Source organism: Antechinus flavipes, chromosome 3, assembly GCF_016432865.1.
Source record: "Antechinus flavipes isolate AdamAnt ecotype Samford, QLD, Australia chromosome 3, AdamAnt_v2, whole genome shotgun sequence".
NCBI lineage: Eukaryota > Metazoa > Chordata > Mammalia > Dasyuromorphia > Dasyuridae > Antechinus > Antechinus flavipes.
In genome coordinates this window covers 116,817,033-116,836,152 of record NC_067400.1, presented here as the reverse complement: position 1 = coordinate 116,836,152, position 19,120 = coordinate 116,817,033, and positions in this window count along the sequence as shown.

Sequence of the window (19,120 nt, the reverse complement as noted above, 5' to 3'; positions counted from 1 at the left end):
CATTCATTTTCCAGTTTCTAGCCACTACAAACAGGGCTGCCACAAACATTTTGGCACATACAGGTCCCTTTCCCTTCTTTAGTATTTCTTTGGGATATAAGCCCAATAGAAACACTGCTGGATCAAAGGGTATGCACAATTTGATAATTTTTGGGGCATAATTCCAGATTGCTCTCCAGAATGGTTGGATTCGTTCACAGCTCCACCAACAATGCATTAGTGTCCCAGTTTTCCCGCATCCCCTCCAACATTCATCATTATTTTTTCCTGTCATCTTAGCCAAGATGATGGAAGTTTCAAGATAACTCCCAAGGCTTTGGCACTAGTTGACAGGGGCATGATAGGAAGTGAAAGGAATTTTTTGGTGCAACTTCAATATCAGGGTACCCAAATAAATGTCCTTTTGTAGTAGGGAAATAACTATAATAATTATTATTACATTTTGATAGTTGCCTGTGGGTTCCTTATTTATTTATTTATTTATTTATTTATGCTGGTGTGGACACAAACACTAGACTAACAAAAGAGGTGAGAATATGTTGATTAGCCCCAGGCATGCTAGCTAGGCAGTCTCACAGAAATAATGACAATATTCTTTTTGAGAGAGAAATCTTAAAAGGAGATCAATGCTCCAGTAGATGGCAGCAACAGTCCAACCAAAAAACAGTAGTAGCAGAAACAGGTGAGTTTCAGTAAGTGGCAACTCTTTAGGGAGCAACAAAAGGCAGCTTTAGAGTCAGAGAAGAGTAGTTGGGAAGGTAGAATGAGAGTTGGTTGTTGGAAGATGAATGTGATGAGAGCTTTTGCAGCTGAGATAACAGCTTATGAACATAAGTCATCTGAGGAATTTATTTCTCCCATTGCTAATATGGGAATCAGTGGGAACTGGCACCACTTTGTGTTTATGTGTGGATTTTCCATTATTTCTAATTTTGCTCTTCTGTCCTAATTTAAAACTTTCCCTTTTGGTTTATGTTGTGAAGAATTATGCTGGCTGGGGACGTCAGCCATATATGCATAATTATAATTATTTAAAACATTCCCCTTGAACCTGGAGTATGAAAGAGTTCCAGAACTGTGTGGGACCTTTGCTAAATATAATATAAAATTACTGACAACATTTGGAGGAGTCATACATTCAACTCAATTAAATATATTTTTAATTCTCTCCTTTGCTCTCCATCACAATCTTATTTGTTGGTTAAATCTACAGTATCAGCCCCACACTAGAAAGTGTTATACTATAAATTTCTGTCCCTAGGTCTTAGACAAAGACAAAAACAATCTTCTCCAGTTCTTTATTGAGTCTTTCCTCTGACAGACATAGTATACGTTGTGTCAATTTTTAGTTAATTAGCCTTTATCACCAATTGCATTTTCACCTGTTCCCCCTGTAAATATGCAGAATTTGTATCCTGTCCAATTAGTTGCTTTTGTTCTAATCTGTAGTGAAAGTATTTTTCTCCAGAGGATTAACCCTTCCCCTGAAAAACCTTTGAATTTTTGTTAGCTAGTATTTGGTGATCATAGCTAGAAATAACTCATTTGAAGATAATAGAAGTTATATTTTTTCTTTCATTGATACCTGCTTTTAATTCCTCTATTTACCCCATAATTACTACCTCTTCCGCTATTCAATTGAGGCCTGCTTTATATCAAGAAAAAAAAAACGGTAAAGCATTATCAGTTGAAAGACAACTGTGCCTGACAGAGTATATAATGTTCTGCACCCATAGCTTCCCACTTTTTAGCATAAGGTGGCAAGTATCTTTCATCTATAAAGGATCTCACCCTCCTCAAGCTCAGATCACTTAACCTGGTGGCATTCTGCATACTGAACAACTTAAGTCTTTAAAAATGGCCATACTAGGATAGTTTCCTTACTGCAATATCCAGAAGTGGAAAATCACAGTTCACCTGCAGTGCAGGTGCCTTGAAATGAACCCTCTTTTTCTTTTATCTGATTCTGAAACATGGGTGCTAGTTTCTTTTCGGTGTCATTTGTAATTTCCAGTTTTAGGTGCCAGTTGTGATCTCTACTGCACTTAGAGGTTCAGACCATAGTGATAATTTTAGCTTGGATGGCAGATGACATGTTGCAGCCAGCCAGCCTTGAAGGGAAACCCTGAGAAGACTCAAGTCCAAAGCTGGTTTTGGACTTGGAACTGAGATTGTGGTTTATAGGAATTGAGCTAAATGATGAACCTAATCCCTTTCCCCTCTACAGAACCTGAGGTGATTCAAAGGAGAGATTTAATCTCATATATTGGGGAATAAATTTGTATATTTGTGATTATTCTTTTTGATGCAAATATTCCTCCATAAAAACCATCAGACTATTAAATGGTTAAATGGAAATAGGACATAGGGGATTGTCCCCTAAATTTGAGGGAACACTATCTGTAGAGGTTAGAGTCACAAATGAAAAACCTAGATAATCCCAACCTTCTTTAAGGTACTGGTGAACCGGGACCTGTATGTGCAAAAATGTTTGTGGCAGCCCTGTTTGTAGTGGCTAGAAACTGAAAATTGAATGGATGCCCATAACTTGGAGAATGGCTGGGTAAATTGTGGTATATGAATGTTATGGAATATTATTGTTCTGTAAGAAATGACCAGCAGGATGAATACAGAGAGGACTGGTGAGACTTACATGAACTGATGCTAAGTGAAATGAGCAGAACCAGGAGATCACTTTACACTTCGACATCGATATTGTATGAGGATGTATTCTGATGGAAGTGGATTTCTTTGACAAAGACTCAATTTCAATTGATAAATGATGGACAGAAGCAGCTACACCCAAAGAAAGAACACTGGGAAACGAATGTGAACTATTTGCATTTTTGTTTTTCTTTCCGAGTTGTTTTTTACCTTCTGAATCCAATTCTCCCTGTGCAACAAGAGAACTGCTCGGTTCTGCAAACATATATTGTATCTAGGATATACTGCAACATATTTAACATATATAGGATTGCTTGCCATCTAGGGGAGGGGGTGGAGGGAGGGAGGGGAAAAATCGGAACAAAAACAAGTGCAAGGGATAATGTAAAAAAAATTACCCTGGCATGGATTCTATCAATATAAAGTTATTATAAAATAAAATAAAATATTAAAAAAAAAAGGTACTGGTGACCCTAGGGGGAAGTAAAATGTAAACTATTTAATCTTCCAAGCAATGAAGGCCAGAGAAGTCAGTATTCACATTATTTGACTGAAGATGGTTATTATACTCAGAATTCAGAATCTTTTAGAATTAAAAAAATTTACACAATAATGTTTATGTATATTATTCACCTGGTTCTGCTGAGATGGTCATAGATTTTAAATCTTAAAAATCATTCTTATAACCCCTTCATTTGACAGGTGAGGAAACTGATGTCTGGAGAAGTAGAATGCCTTGTCTATAATCACACAGAAAGTAGGTTTCAGAGATGGGATTTTAATGGGGGGCTTCTTATTCCAAACCTAGTTAATTTTATCATGTTACTTCACTTTGAAAAGGGAGACTTTCTACAAATGCTGAAAATAATGCTATTCCTTTTTTCTATTGCAATCAATCAATCAATATTTATTGACTTCATAATTATGTGTACTATGCAAAGTGCTATGAGAAATTGACACATGTGTAAAAGAGATCATCTATTCCACTCTGGGCTTAATAAAGAAAAAAATTTATATTTATATCCACCTGACACTGCAGAACAATCACATTTATTTTTAGAAACATTCTTGAGTCCTTACTTTTATTTTTGGTCTTTTGAATAAAAAATTTTTATGATTGCTTTTAGTAGTATTCTCACCAGTTTTTCTATCTTTGTAAGGCACAAACTGTAACTGTATTACAATTGAAAGAGAACTACTTGCAAAGGAGCTCAGGATTTTAGAATTTGAAGGAATCTTATCTATCATTTAAGTCCATTCCATCATTTTACAAATAAGAAAAAGTGAGGCTATAAAGTTTTACCTATGTATGTATTCAAGGTCATACAAATGGTAGTATGAGCTACTGTATTGTACTGTACATAGTATGAGTACTATGAGCTACCTGATTGAGCTAGGATTTGAATCCAGGTCTTTGCTTCTAAATGCCATATAGTATTCCTACTACACTGCTCCTGCCTTCATCAAATATAGACAATTTATTAAACTTGGTTCTTGATGAGTTTGGATATTGGATATTGGTTATTGATAACCCTCACACTAACCCTTGTTACTAATGAGTTTTGCTACTATAAACTCACCATAAGCTACTGTGGATTTTCAACTCAAATTGCCTGTTAAAAAAAAAAAAAGAAGCAAAGTTTATAATTCCTCTGACATAAAAATCATTTCTCAACTTGTCACCAAATATCATTTTCAATGGTCAAAGCTCCTCCTCATTTCTCAGACTGAGTTCTACCTGAGTTCAAATTAATTCAACAAACATTTATTAATTACTTACTAGACTCAATATTCTGAATTACATATGGGGGAATATAAAGACAAGAATGAAAAACAGCTCTTTTCCTTGAAAAACTTTTACTTGATGGGGGGATATAATATGTACACAAGTGAATGTAAGTGAATGTAAAATTAATTTTTGGAGTAGAGCATTAGCAATTAGGAGAATCAAGTATAGTTTCCTGTAAGAGGAGGTATCTAATTACAGCCTTAATAAAAAACAAAATATTTTAAGAGGCAGAGGTGACAAGGGATCTCAAAAAAAGAACATTCAGTACAAATTCAGTAATGAATTTCAAGCTCTACAGTCAGTAGGCCATTTTTTTCATGAACATGGTATGTAGAGAGAAATATATAAGATAACAGATGAATTATGAAAACCTTTATAATTTATTCTAGAAACAAAAAAGATCCACTGACGATTTTAGAGGAGGGGAATGAACTAGTCATGACAGAAAGTGTGCTGGATTAGAAGTCCAAGAATCTGGGTTTGAATCCCATTTTTGTCACCTACTACCTAATTGACCTTAAGCAAATAAATTGACCTTGAGCACTTAACCTCTCTAGGTCTCGATTGCTTATCAATAAAGTGAGTTGGTTGGACTAGATGGCCTCTAATATTCTTTTTAGATCTAAATCTATGGTTTTATGATCATATTATCTTGGATTTTATGATTCAATGATTTTGGAAACTATATGAAAGATAAATTGAATCACTGGATGATGAGAATCCATTAAAAGATTGCTTCAGTAGCCTGCCTAGGCAAGAGGGGATGAGAGGTCTGAACTAGTGGCTATGAGAGATTGGAAGGACTGTGAGAGATATTTGTGGCAACACAATCAGTGAAACTTGTAACCAATTGCATATATACTGGGTTAAAGGAAATGAAAAGTGAAGGATATTGACTCTAAAGCTATGTATCCTGCTTTATTATATTATAATTGAGTTTCATTTTTACAAGATCACATTTCCTAACCTAACATGACAAGTAAATGTTAAAAAATTAATGATAAAACTATTTTAAATTTCTTTTGAATGAATGAACAGATGAAGTATATTTATTAAGAAATATGCCAAGAATTGTACCAATCATTAGGGTTACAAAACAAAATTGGAGACAACTCTCTTGCTTCAAGGAGCTTACGTTTTTTTTTTTTTTTTTTTAATTAAGTAGTATTCAATTTTTTCCCAATTACATGTCAAGAAAATTTTAGCATTCATTTTTAATAAGATTTTGAATTTCAAATTTTCCTCCCTTCCTTTCTCCTCCCCTCTTCTGAAGATAGTAGACAGTTTGATATAGTTTATACATGTTCATACATCATAACTATATTTTTAAAATTCAGAGTTGAAGAAAACAAAATTAAAAGATAGTGACATTCTCAATAGCACTAGAGAATTTTTCAGGATGTTTAATTTGGGAGAAAGACATAGAAATATGTCTTTTTGGAGTGGATTTCCATTTCTCCCCTAACTTCTTGATCACTCAGGCATCACCATCAACTTCTTGTTATTTTTTTTGAGAGATGATTTCTTTACACAGCTTAACAACCATTTCTCTCTCTATGACAAGATTCTTCCTTTCATTTTCAGATTGATACTTCTATAACTCACTGGGAGTGAGACATTGTGACTCCTATATTATCCGCTCTACAATATTGCCCCAAACATTTATTGTCTAACTTTTGTAAAGTATATTAGTAAATTTTCACAGAGCTAGTGAAAACTGTCTTCATTTATGATGGTCATTCAAGTGTTCAGTTCAGGTCAAATTGGTTGTTTAGTATTAGGTAGGCCAAGCAAAAGTAAGCTATTTACATGAAATTTTTACTTTTCAGCTAGTTGTACTAGCACTAGAAAGACATTGACAAAATTCCTGTCTCATGTAAAATTTTAAAATCTCTTTGGGACTAGTTGAATACTATTTATTTGACATATTTATGTATTTTTACTCTATACCAACTGTATTAAATGCTATTCATTCAAAATACCATTCTTTAAACAAATATGGACCCATATTTCTGCTTTGATAGCTTACCTATGTTTTACAAATTCAATAATTCTAAGCATAGTTTCTTTTCTATTTAATTGACCAGAACTTGGCCAATACCTTAAAAATTATAGGATTGAAGAAAATGTAAACTTAAAAAAATATGTTTTCATTTAAAAGAATCTCTGGTGGCTGATAACCTATAAATTATGTTTCACTCCAGTATGCTTTTCAATGACTAGAAGAAATACACCAACCTCCCACTAATCCTCCATTGTATTAGTGTTACTGCTGTGCGGTAATATTTTTTAATATGGTACTTTCCTTCTAGGGAAAAATTGGAAAGTGGTACTTAGACTAAAATATAATCCTATCAGTTTTACATAAAATATTGATAAGAAATAAAAATTTAGCATCCCTGGTGTGAATTCACTGGACTGCACGAAATACAAATATATGGATTAAGAAAAGTTAACATAATCCTTTTATGGGAACTAAAATCAATTACACGTCAGCTTTGTAGTATTATAAATGTATTTAGTCAGCATAGAATTTTTCCAGCAGTGTTTCCTGCAGATTGAAATTGACTAACCAGATGTTAAATATTAAATAGAACTAATCAAAGCATGGTTCAAGAGACTTTAAAAACAATGATCAAAGGGAGCTATTTATTACCTGATTCATGTTACCATTGAAATATTGGCTTTATTATATTATAACTGTTTTGTTTTTGCAAGATCACATTTTCTAACCTAACATGACAAATAAATGTTAATACATTAATGATGAAATTAAGTATATTTTTAAAATTCAGAGTTGTGGAAAACTAAATTAAATGTAAAACTTTATTCATAAAAGAAAACTCCTACTGAGACATCTGGTACAGATAAGATTTCTTGTAATACTGCGTATACCTTAAGATAGGAAACCTTGTTATGTGATGCAGAGGATATCCATGGGCCAAGAGGAGATCTCTTTAATTACAGAAAACCTGAGCTGTAAGTAATACTGAAGGGTCATCTGGCATAATTCAGGAAGGTGTTCAAGACAGATTATCTATTCTATTCTTGAAGATATCCAGAAAAAGGAATTCAGATAACAAAGTGTTCCCTAGTGGTGTCATAGTACACAGAATGCTGTTGCACAGAATGCTGTATTAAGGGTCAGGAATTCTCACAATCGTTTACCCTAGAATTTGATCACAGTGATACCCAAAAAGTATTTTTTTCCCATACTCAATCAAAATACCATTTGGAATTTATTGTAAGTCTATTTTCTTTTGTTTGTTTTGAAGATATAGAACATTTTCTTATAAAAAAATCTTCTCTAAGATGAACAAGTCTCAATTCTCTTACTTTCTTCCCTAAGAATAACACTTTTTCATTTTAGTATTCTGTTTTTACCCCTCAAGATTTTTTTGAAGGCTTCCTGACTAAGCTCCTTAATGAATAATATATTTTTAAAAATACCTGATTAGGTTAGACAGAATAGCTTAAACGTCAAACTGTGTCATGTTTTCTTCCATTTTTCTGAAAAGGCATTTGTAAATTTCTATAAGCAATATGATATGTTGGGGAAAGTATTCACTCTAGCTTCAGAGGACCTGGCTTTGAATTCCAATCCTATCACCTGTCACTTAGCAAAAATCCCTGACTCTTGACTATCCTATGTAAAATGAAGAGAGTGCTTTCTAAATTCTCTTTAGAACATTAAATCTATGATATTATTGTGATACAGGGAGCCTAGCCCAATCTCATTAGAAGCAAGGCTCCCCCAAGTTAACTTCAGTTCAAACTGAATCTCTTAAAGTACAGAACAGGAAGTGATTCTGTGGGTTTGGTAGTTTCTCCAGGCTAGATGAGGGTACCTCATCTGGTTTCTGAGGGGCTGATTCCAATCAAACCTGAATACGTAATCTCTTTTGGGAACTCCCCATTTTCATTTCTCATCTGAAGCTTTTGTTTTTTTTTTTTGCTTTTGTGAACTAAGCCTCCTTGTCTTTTTGCCAGGCCAGTTAAAAAAAAAAAAAAACTCCATTTAGAATTCCTTATGCATTGGTGAGGATCCATTGGGCTCATAGTATAAGGACTCAGAGTAAAAAAAAAAATGTCTGTCTTTTCTTTATTTGCTTTGATCAGATCAGGCTCTTTATAAGTAGTAGATAATAGTAGATATGAGAGGACAATGCTTGAACCTCCTTGGGATTCCAGGATTAGGAATATGGTTAGACCAAATACATGCCATATATACATATACACTCACATCTACACATAAATAAAATGTAGAGGCAGCTTGTAACACTCTGGATAGAACTCTGGTTCTGGAGTCAGGAAGATTCAAGTTGAAATCCAGCTTCAGACACTTACTAGCTGTGTGACTCTGGACAAAGAATTTAGCTTCTGTTTGCCTCAGTTTCCTTAACTGTAAAATAGGGAGAATAATAGCACTCGACTTGCTGGATAGTTGTGAGGTTAAAATGAGATAACATTTGTAAAAAGGGCTTAGTATGATGCCTGGCATCTAGTAGGAAGTTTAAAAATGTTTCTCTCTAGTACTGATCCAAGGTAAAAATATAAATTGCCTAATTGACAGTGCTTTAAACTTTTTAATGATTTGATTATGTTTAAATATCAGAATGGAAGAAATCCATATTTAGGTCATTATATTTAATACACACTTTGAGTCTTATATGATTATCATTATTTTTATATGTAGGAATATATATGTAATTCATATTGTACATTGAATAGGTTTTCTACTTCTATTTTTTCCCCTGCGAAACTAGCTGGGACTCATAAGAAAAAAGCATTCAGGGAATAATGCAGAAACTTTACCAGCTAAGGAATATTAGAATAAAAAGTTTAACCCATTTTCATTACAGGCCAGCTTCCCTAGGACTGATCCAAGTCAGAATTCATTCCAGGTTACAAAACAGGGAGTGGACATAGTACCCTAGCTTTACATAGGTCTAGCAACTATTCTTCAAAATTAGACAATGATAAATTATGCAAATGGCATTACACTTAAACATACTCCAGGAATTTGCAATTCTGAATACTTTTGTCAAACTCTGAATGGTCATTTTATCTAAATTATTTATTTTGTGAACCCTGATTTTTAACATTTTTGTGTTTCTGAAACCTAGTTCACTTTATGGAAGAAGTTGAAGACTTTTTGTTCTTCTGCTTGGATAAAGGAGTTTACTCCTTATTCACTTTTTATGAAGGTTTGTATGTTAAAAAAAAAGTATTTGATGGGGAAGGTCATGCCAGCAGATATAAATTTAGAATTTTTGATTTGAAGCCCTAAAAATACTCGTATCCCTAAATCAGCAATATTTAAAGAAGGAGAAGGTAGATATAATTATCATCTAATACCCCACTTAGAGACTACAGAAAAGACCTAACATCGCAATGACTCTTCCTTCTTCTGCTCCCCATAAGCAGAAATTACAATATGCTTAGGAAAATAGTGGGCAAGATTCAAGATATATCTATCAATGTTTTTGTGAGCCACATGTAGAAAATCCATATGAATCTATGTATCTTACATGGCCACATAATCTTATAATAAAATCTATTTTTGGTTCATAAATGTGCATATTTATTACTATTTGTGCCTGGATATAATCTCTTTAGCTATAAATTACAAAATAATATGGTTACAATTACTGAGGAAAGTATCTGTTACAAAGTAGAATTTGAAGGGAATAAATTAGCTTGCTACAGAATAAAGTATATTTCCTTAGTTGTAAGCACTTGTAAGAAATCTTGCATTTTTTTGAGTGACAATGCTCTATGTCATTGGTTTTATGTGGGTAACTGATTGTGCTTTTCTCATGTTATTCTTTCTCTTTGTACTCAGGGAGGAAAAAAAAATACATAATAGATTTTTTTTTTCCAGGATAACTATAAACCTCCTTAGTCAAACCCAGTTGCTCCTTGGGAGGTAAAGAGCGAACTAACCTATGTTTCTACAAGTTACAAAATCATTTACATTTATTACCCTTGCACAGTGAGGCCCCAAAGCCTCAGAGCTATGATTCTCCAAATCACTGCATTCTAAGCTTGACTGATTGGTTTAAAAGCTTGTGAGAGATTTATAATGATTCACTGTGTAAGCCAGTGATTTTATATTTAAGCAGGAGCCTACTTATAAATGACAGAAAACTTCAGACTCACATTGGACTCAGCAGGTGACCCACTGTTTTCATAGTTTTGGAGAGAAACAGCACTTCTTGTACACTGTTTGAAACCAAATCATGCAGTGCACACACTCACACACACTATTATTTATATGAGCATTATAATTTTAGCTCCCCATTTATGTTGTAAGGTACCTTTTGGGTTATTTGGCTTTATTAATATTTGCAAACATTTCTCACAGAAACTTAAAAAGCTCTGTTTCTTTTGATCTTTTTATTTGCTCTTGTAAACTTTAATTGCTTCCCAAATTCCACATTTGAAAAAAAAAAACCTATCAGGTATATTTAGGTTGACACAGTATGCCATATCTAGTTCTCAGTGATGTTGACATTAATGTGCAACTGCTCTTTCCTCTTCTGATTAGATTTATATATTAAATGTCTTGCACTTAAATGTCCCACATCATTCACAAAAATGTAATGTTATTGTTTAATAAATAACACAAGTACAGGTTCAAGGAAGAAGATGAATGGAGTAAATGGCAAAGAAAAGGCTGAGATTTTTATGAAATTCTCAGAATTAAGATGAACAGAGAGACTATAAGATCTGAAGGAGAAAATAACATGTTTTTATAAGGTAGGAAAGGTTAAAAATCAATAAATAAAGAAGTGGCAGACATACTGGTCATAACAGCCCCATAGCAAGCCTTGGTTCATGCCATTGATGAATTCACTTGTCCTCCACTGGAAATTAACAGAGACTTCACAGCAGAAACATTTCAACTGGGACTTTGAAAATGTGTTAAGACTAGAACATTCTCTTAAGAAAATTCTGTCCCATGTTGTACTTTTAATTCCATTACTGCTACATATCTCCATTATGTCTCCTTGATTCCCACTTTCTTCAGTCCTATTATCCTAGAGACTCAAATACACCCATTCCCTCACACTTTGTGGCTAGGTTACATTTCTTTTCAGCTCAGCCCCATTTCTTTTCTCCCCTGTTTACATTTTTTCTACCTTCTTCCTCCATACTCTGTGGAACTCCAGCTCATAGTGAGCTTAGAGGAGTGGAAAGAACAATGAATGTGAATCAGTAATCAGAGACTAAATCTTGGCTCTGTTTCTTAATACTTGTATGCCTTTGGGTAACTGCTAACTCATTTATAAAATGAAAGAGTTTATAGGTTTTAAGGTTCCTCTCAGTGCTAAAACTATGGTCTTATTAGCAAGCTTTAAACTTTCCTATATGTTTAAATCTCTGTCCTTCTGTCTCCCTCTGCCTCTGTCCCTTTCTGTCTTTGTCCCTGTTTCTCTATCTGTCCTTCCTCCTCTTTTTCTCGCTCCTTCTTTCTTTCTCTGTCTCTTTCTCTCTCTGTCTCTGTCTCTCTGTCTCGCTTCCCTTCCTTCTCTTTTTCTTCTGCCTCCTCCTTCTCTCTCCCTCTCTCTCTTTCTGTCTCTACTTCCCTCTCTATATTTTCTCCCTCCTTATTTCTCTGTCTGTTTCTGTTGCCTTTTCTCTCCTTCCCATTCTACTTCTTTCTTCCCCCTTCTTTCTCTAATTCTCTGTCTCTCTCTTTCTTTGTCTGTCTCTCTAATAGATCTTCAAGATGCTGCTATTTTTTAATTAAATAAATTAACCCAAATTGCAAATTAGTTTTGAATAAGTACTTTGCTAATTTGAAAAGAATTATAGTGCTTTGATCATTGGGTGAAGACAGATGATGAAATTTCCTGAACAGCCCTAGTCTTGTTTATTTCACTCTAGGCTTGATTTATTTTTTGTACTTCACCTGTTCACCAGCTGCTTTATAATCCCTTTCAACTGACCTGGGTTTTCCAGCTCTCCTTTATGTATTATTAGCCATCATTAGAATGTAAACTTTGTGAGGGTAGAGACTTTCCTGTTTGCTTCTAATTATTATATTTATTATAATTATTAAGAATAAATGCTTAATAAATTTTCTCTCTCTCTCTTCCTCTCTCCCTTTCTCCTTCCCTCCTCTTTTTCTCCCTCCTCCCTTTCTCCCTCCCTCCCTCCCATCCTTCCTTCCTCTCTCTCTGTCTCTCTGTCTTTCTTTCTCTCTCCCTCTCCCATATAGGAAATATCTTGTGATTGACTGAAGAAGATACACCGATGTGCCTACATATAAAATATCACTCATTGAGTTAGTTAAATAATGAACTGACCTATTAGTATATATGTGAATTAGGGAAGTAGCCCTAAAGAGGGTGTTAAATTTTTTTCTCCTTCCCTCTGTTCCTCTCTCCCTCCATCACTTCTTTCCTATGTCCTTCACTCCCTCCCTCCCTTCTCTTTCCATCTTTCCCTTCTTTCTCCTTTCCTTTGTTCTTTTGTTTCTTCTTTCTTTCTTAGTTTCCTTCTTTTTCCTCTCTTCCTCTCTCTTGTCCTCCATCTTTCTACCCCAAGGTAGGGTTATCTGTTTTTAGGGACCTCTATTGGTTTTTCAGTTACTTAGACATACTCAACCTTTTCTACCAACATTCATTATGATGATTCACCTGAATAGAAAACTAACTTTTCCCAAATGACATCACTTTTTTCTAAATCTGCACTAACAATTGCTGCTTACTCTCTCATTTTGTCTTTTTTTCCCCCTTTTCTACTTTCTTCCTTCCCAACTCCTTGCCAGACATACTTATATACAGAGGAGGAATTAGATTTTTATTTTCTCCCCAGTGCTACTTTCCCATTAAAGACTTCCTTTCCATTTACACTATATAACAGTATCTTCTTTTTTGAAGGCTTACCCATTTATTCCACCTTTTCTATATTTTTATCAATCTTGGCAACCCACCTTCATGATAAAATTTCAATCTGCTCTGGTTTTACTTTTTACCCTATTCCCTTCATCAACTTCATTGTTTTCAAAAACTATGCAGGTTGCCTATCTAACATCCTAATCTCTGTTGAGCTCAAGTGCAATGATCCATTTTTCTTTCCCTCCAGACACTGACTAACATATACATTTTGGATCATGTCTTTACAATTGTTCTACTTCCAACATCTTGATTCAGAGTTCTCCATTTATCTACAACCTTCTTATTTCCATATATCTGATTTCTTGTAGTATCTGTATCTATAGTACCTGTAGTATCTGTACTATCTTACATTGTAGTATCTGATTTTTATTTTCATTGTAAGCAACTAAAATTCAGTATGTCCTTTTAAATTCTTTTTAAAGCTCTATTTGTTAATCTTAATTTTACTTATTTTGGCTATTGAAACAATGTCCAAGTTCTGGTAGGTTTTACTAAGCTGGAAAGATTCTGAGTATGGGCAAAATGGTTGACTGTGTGTCTTTTGTTGCAGGGTGATTCATTAGCAGATGGACACTGGAGGATGAATTCTTTGGGAACTTGTTATTGGAGGCAATACTTGAAGTGATAAAATCACAGTACCTTCAAAATATCAAAGTCTTGTATTTATTTAGGATTTATATGCTGGCTAATTCTAGAAAGAATCTAAGGTAGCTTACAAAATTAAACACATTATAAAACAGGATAATTAAAATTAACAAGAATCTATTAAAAAGAGCAGAGAAATAGATGTTATGAGGTACCTGGGATGAGTTAGTTACTGCAGCTGAGAATTGAATTTAACTTCAAGTTTACTAGCAGTTAAAGAAAAAAGGAAACATATTGGCTAACATATTCCTAATTGCTAAGTGAAAGAAAATATGCAAGTTTATCAGGAGAGAAAGACTTTTTCAATAGAAAAATACTAGCTAACCTGATGGAAAATATCATCAATTTCAGGGTTTCTACTCTATCCCCACTCCACACAAATTTGCAGAACAATTTCTGTTCCAATAGTCATTTCCTATATTTATCCTCTATAACAATTAAAGATATTTCATTACTTCAGTAATGAAATTTACTCTAGTTGAGATATTTCTCTAACAAACTTGATAGCTCATCTACTGCTTTCTAAAATTTAACATTGTAGAAAGATCTTAGAGACCATAGATATATGGATGATTAACACGTCCTTTAGGCTGAATCTTTGGTACTTGTTGTATAGTAGTCAATTCATATTTAATCTTCTTACAAATGTTAAAGCAAGTCCAAATATTCCTTGTTGGTTTAAAAGATATTACATTATTAAGTCTTAGACATATGACAAGAAGAACTGACAATCTTTTGTGAAATGCAAACTCTGATTGGTATTTTTGCTATGACGGAGATCTTTCACTTATGTGTGAAGGTAGATTGTAAGAGAATCTTGGTGTAGGGCCAACACGTTCTTCACAAAAAAAACTTTGCATCTGTTAAAGGCTTTTTGACAAATATTTAGTTGGTGTGCCAGTATTGGTTGCCAAAGAATGTGAAAGAGTTGGTTTTAGCCTGAAAAAACATTTAAGGTATTGGTGTTATCATTCCAAAAAAAGCAATTCACTATGATTCCTCTAGAATATCTACTTTTGAATAGTACAAAATATTCAGATATAAATGTCAGGAGAATTAGCTGCAAAATGCACATGTAAATAGAGGAATAGGTTGACCTATTGATTGAAGTGGGTGTTTGTTTTGTTTTTTTGGTATTGCTTGTCAAATACAATGCTTTTAGTTTTATTATTGTCAAGGACCTCCATGGCTGAAAAAAGGAGTTGAGCATGTCACGTAGTGAGAGAGTATTATTAGTATTCCAATGGTATATGGGAAGTATCAAAAAATTAAAGGGAAGTCCCTAGCGTTTGGTAGTAGATTCTTGGTAAGAGATTTATGGAACGCCAATGGCACAAAATAAGAAAATAAAGATGAGACATGATCTGGTAAAGGCAGAATTGTAGTAAATGGATGAGATCACAGATAATTCCAACAAAATTTGGAGACGGGCAGCCAGGTGGCACAGTAGATAGAACACTCATCTTAAGTTCAAATATGACCTTCTCCTGGGCAAGTCACTTAACCTTGCTTAACTTGGTTTTCTTAGCTATAAAGATAGGCTAAAGAAGGAAATGACAAACTACTCCAGAAGAAAACCTCAAATGGGGTCATAAAAAGTTGTATATGACTGAAACAATTGAACAACAGTGGATATTAAGTTGATCTTTTTTGACAAAAAGTAACCAAATAAAATGTTTCTTAAATTTGCTCCTTCTGACTTCACTCATGTCTATTTGATGCTATGCTCTCTTCTAGCATTCAGTAAATTATATTTCAGCTTGAGGACTTCCTGGGAAACACTATGAAATTTTTGACTGAATATTGGATACTTTTAGAGACCATTCTTAATTAGGTAAACAAATCCATAAAAAGAACATTATTTCATGTTACCACACAGGTGATTTGATTAAAAGTCATTTTATTTTAAGTATACTTTAGGTGGATGACTCCCTAACCCATTGGCATGTCATCTCTTGAATGAGTCAGTTCTGCCCAGTCTAATCTCTTCTATTTCATACATAATCTGGTTAGTCTCAATTTTGAAGGACAATTTCTTCTAGGAGATGCACCTATTTGGGGACCTGTAACCAAATATCTAGCGAATCCAGATCATATCACTCTCCTGATTGATCACCTTTGAAAGCTTCTCATTGATTACCTCATTGCCTCTGATGAAGGCAGATAGCATGCTTATCAGATTTGCAGGTAACACAAAGTTTGAAAAGATACTTAAAACATTAAATGAGAGAGTCAGGTTCCTAACAGGCTGTGTTGGGCTGAATCTAGCATGACAGAATTTGATTGAGATAAATAGCAAGTCTTACTTCTGGATTACAAAAATCAGCATAATAAATATAAAATCAGCGAATGAATAGGCAGAAATTGATTGGAAAAAGTATAAGGATCTTAGTGAATTGTACTATATATAAATCAATATAAATATAATATAATTAATTATTATAAATCAATACATATAAATATAAATCAATATATATCACACAATATAAATCAATATATGGCCAAAAAAGGGGGCTAATTTTATCTTGGACTGCAAATTATCCAGGACTATTAAGGTGATAGTCCCTCTGTACTCTGCCTTGTGGCTGTGGCTAAATGGAGGAGCCACCCAGTTAGAAAAAATTAGATTTTAATCCTATATGAGACACTTACTAGCTGTGTGACCTGGGCAAGTCATTTAAGTTCTCAGAACCTCAATTTCCTCCTCTGATAAGTGGAGACTATAATATTATTTTCTCCTAGGTCTGTTCTGAAAATCCAGGGAAAGAATATATGAAAAGAGTTTTGAAAACCTTAAAACTCGATATAAATACACATTATATTCATTTTTTTCTTTTTCTTCTGTTTTTTTTCCCTCTCATGCTTTTCCCCTTTTGTTCCGATTTTTGTCTCCTAACCTGATTCATAAAGAAATGTGTATATAAAAAAAGAATGTATAATCAGAAAAAATAAAACAATGTAAAAAACCTCAATATAAATATAAGCTATTATTATCAGACTATGATATCATGTTTAGTTCTGCATGCTTTATTTTAGGAAAAACATTGCCTGTTGGTAATTCTCTAGGGGAGAGTGACTTGAATGGTGAAAGGACTGAAACCATGCCATATGAGAACTGTTTGAAGGAACTAGGGAAGTGAAGTCTGGAGAAAAGAAGACCTGTAGGCATAATTATTGCATTATTCAAAAGTGATCATATGGAAGGATTAGATTTGATTAGTTTGACCCTGGAGAACAGATTAAGGAGAAATAGATAGGTTTGAAGATCAGTTAGAGATGTTTACAGAGGTAAGAGTTGGACTAATTAGCTTATGAAGTCCTTTAAGATTCTTAGATTCTATAATCAAGATTCCAAGATATAAACTTTTTGGGGGGAAGGAAAGGAGGTTCTGAAATTTTATTGGTAAAGGGAATTCCTAATAAGTAATCTCCCTCCCATCAATGCAGATGGGCTTGCTACAAACATTGAAAAATTAGTTGCTTTGCTCAGGACCACACATTATGTGTCAAAGGCAGGACTTGATTCTTGGTCTTCTTGACTTCAAGACTGGTTCTCTGTCTACTATGTTTTATGTTGGATATAGCATATACTATGTTTATGCTATAATTTTTTTGACATTTGATTTATTTATTTAATAGTTTCCCCTAGTTAACATTTATAAGCATTTTCATACATATTTTTTAAATTTTGAGTTCTAGGTTCTCTTCCTCATCCCTATCCCAATTAAGAAACCACATGTGAAGTAATTGTGCTATAAATTTCTCCATCTAGAATCAAGGCACTATATAATCATGCCTCATTCTACTTTCTGATCCTTATCTTCCCCTATTCCAATACATATATTTTGTGTATTAACTAAATTGGAATGCTATATTGTTTCTGACTTTATGGGGCTATGCACCATTCTCTAAGTCTGAAACATTTTTCCTACTGTAGATTTAATACCAGGTCCTATATATATATATAATTTTCTGACTTACTCTACCATTTCCCCAGAATCCTCTTTGGCATTTTTTTTGACTTTATTTATTTATTATTATAGCTTTTTATTTGCAAATTATATGCATGGGTAATTTTATAGCATTGACAATTGCCAAACCTTTTGTTCCAATTTTTCCCTCCTTCCCCTCATCCCCTCTTCCCGATGACAGGTTAACCAATACATGTTAAATATGTTAAAGTATAAATTAAATACAATATAAATATACATGTCCTAACAATTATTTTGCTGTACAAAAAGAATCAGACTTTGAAATAGTGTACTATTAGCCTGTGAAGGCAATCAAAAATGCAGGTGGACAAAAATATAGGGATTGGGAATTGTAATGGCTCATAGTCATCTCCCAGAGTTCTTTCACTGGGTATAGCTGGTTCAATTCATTACTGCTCCATCGGAACTGATTTGGTTCATCTCATTGCTGGAGATGGCCACGACCATCAGAATTGATCATCATATAGTATTGTTGTTGAAGTATATAATGATTTCCTAGTCCTGCTCATTTCACTCAGCATCAGTTCATGTAAGTCTCTCCAGGTCTTTCTGAAATCATCCTGTTGGTCATTTTTTACTGAACAATAATATTTGATAGTATATTCATATACCACAATTTATTCAGCCATTCTCAAATTGATGAGCATCCACTCAGTTTCCAGTTTCTGGCCACTACAAAGAGACCTGCCACAAACATTTTGGCACATACAGGTCCCTTTCCCTTCTTTAAGATTTCTTTGGGATAAGCCCAGTAGAAACACTGCTGGATCAAAGGGTATGCACAGTTTGATAACTTTTTGAGCATAGTTCCAAATTGCTCTCCAGAATGGCTGGATGTATTCACAATTCCACCAACAATGTATTAGTGTCCCTGTTTTCCCATATCTCCTCCAACATTCTTCATTATCTTTCCCTGTTATTCTAGCCAATCTGACAGGTGTGTAGTGGTATCTCAGAGTTGTCTTAATTGCATATCTCTGGTTAATAATGACTTGGAGCATCTTTTCATATGGCTAGAAATAGTTTCAATTTCTTCATCTGAAATTGTCTGTTCATATCCTTTGACCATTTATCAATTGGAGAATGGCTTGATTTCTTATAAATTAGAGTCAATTCTCTAT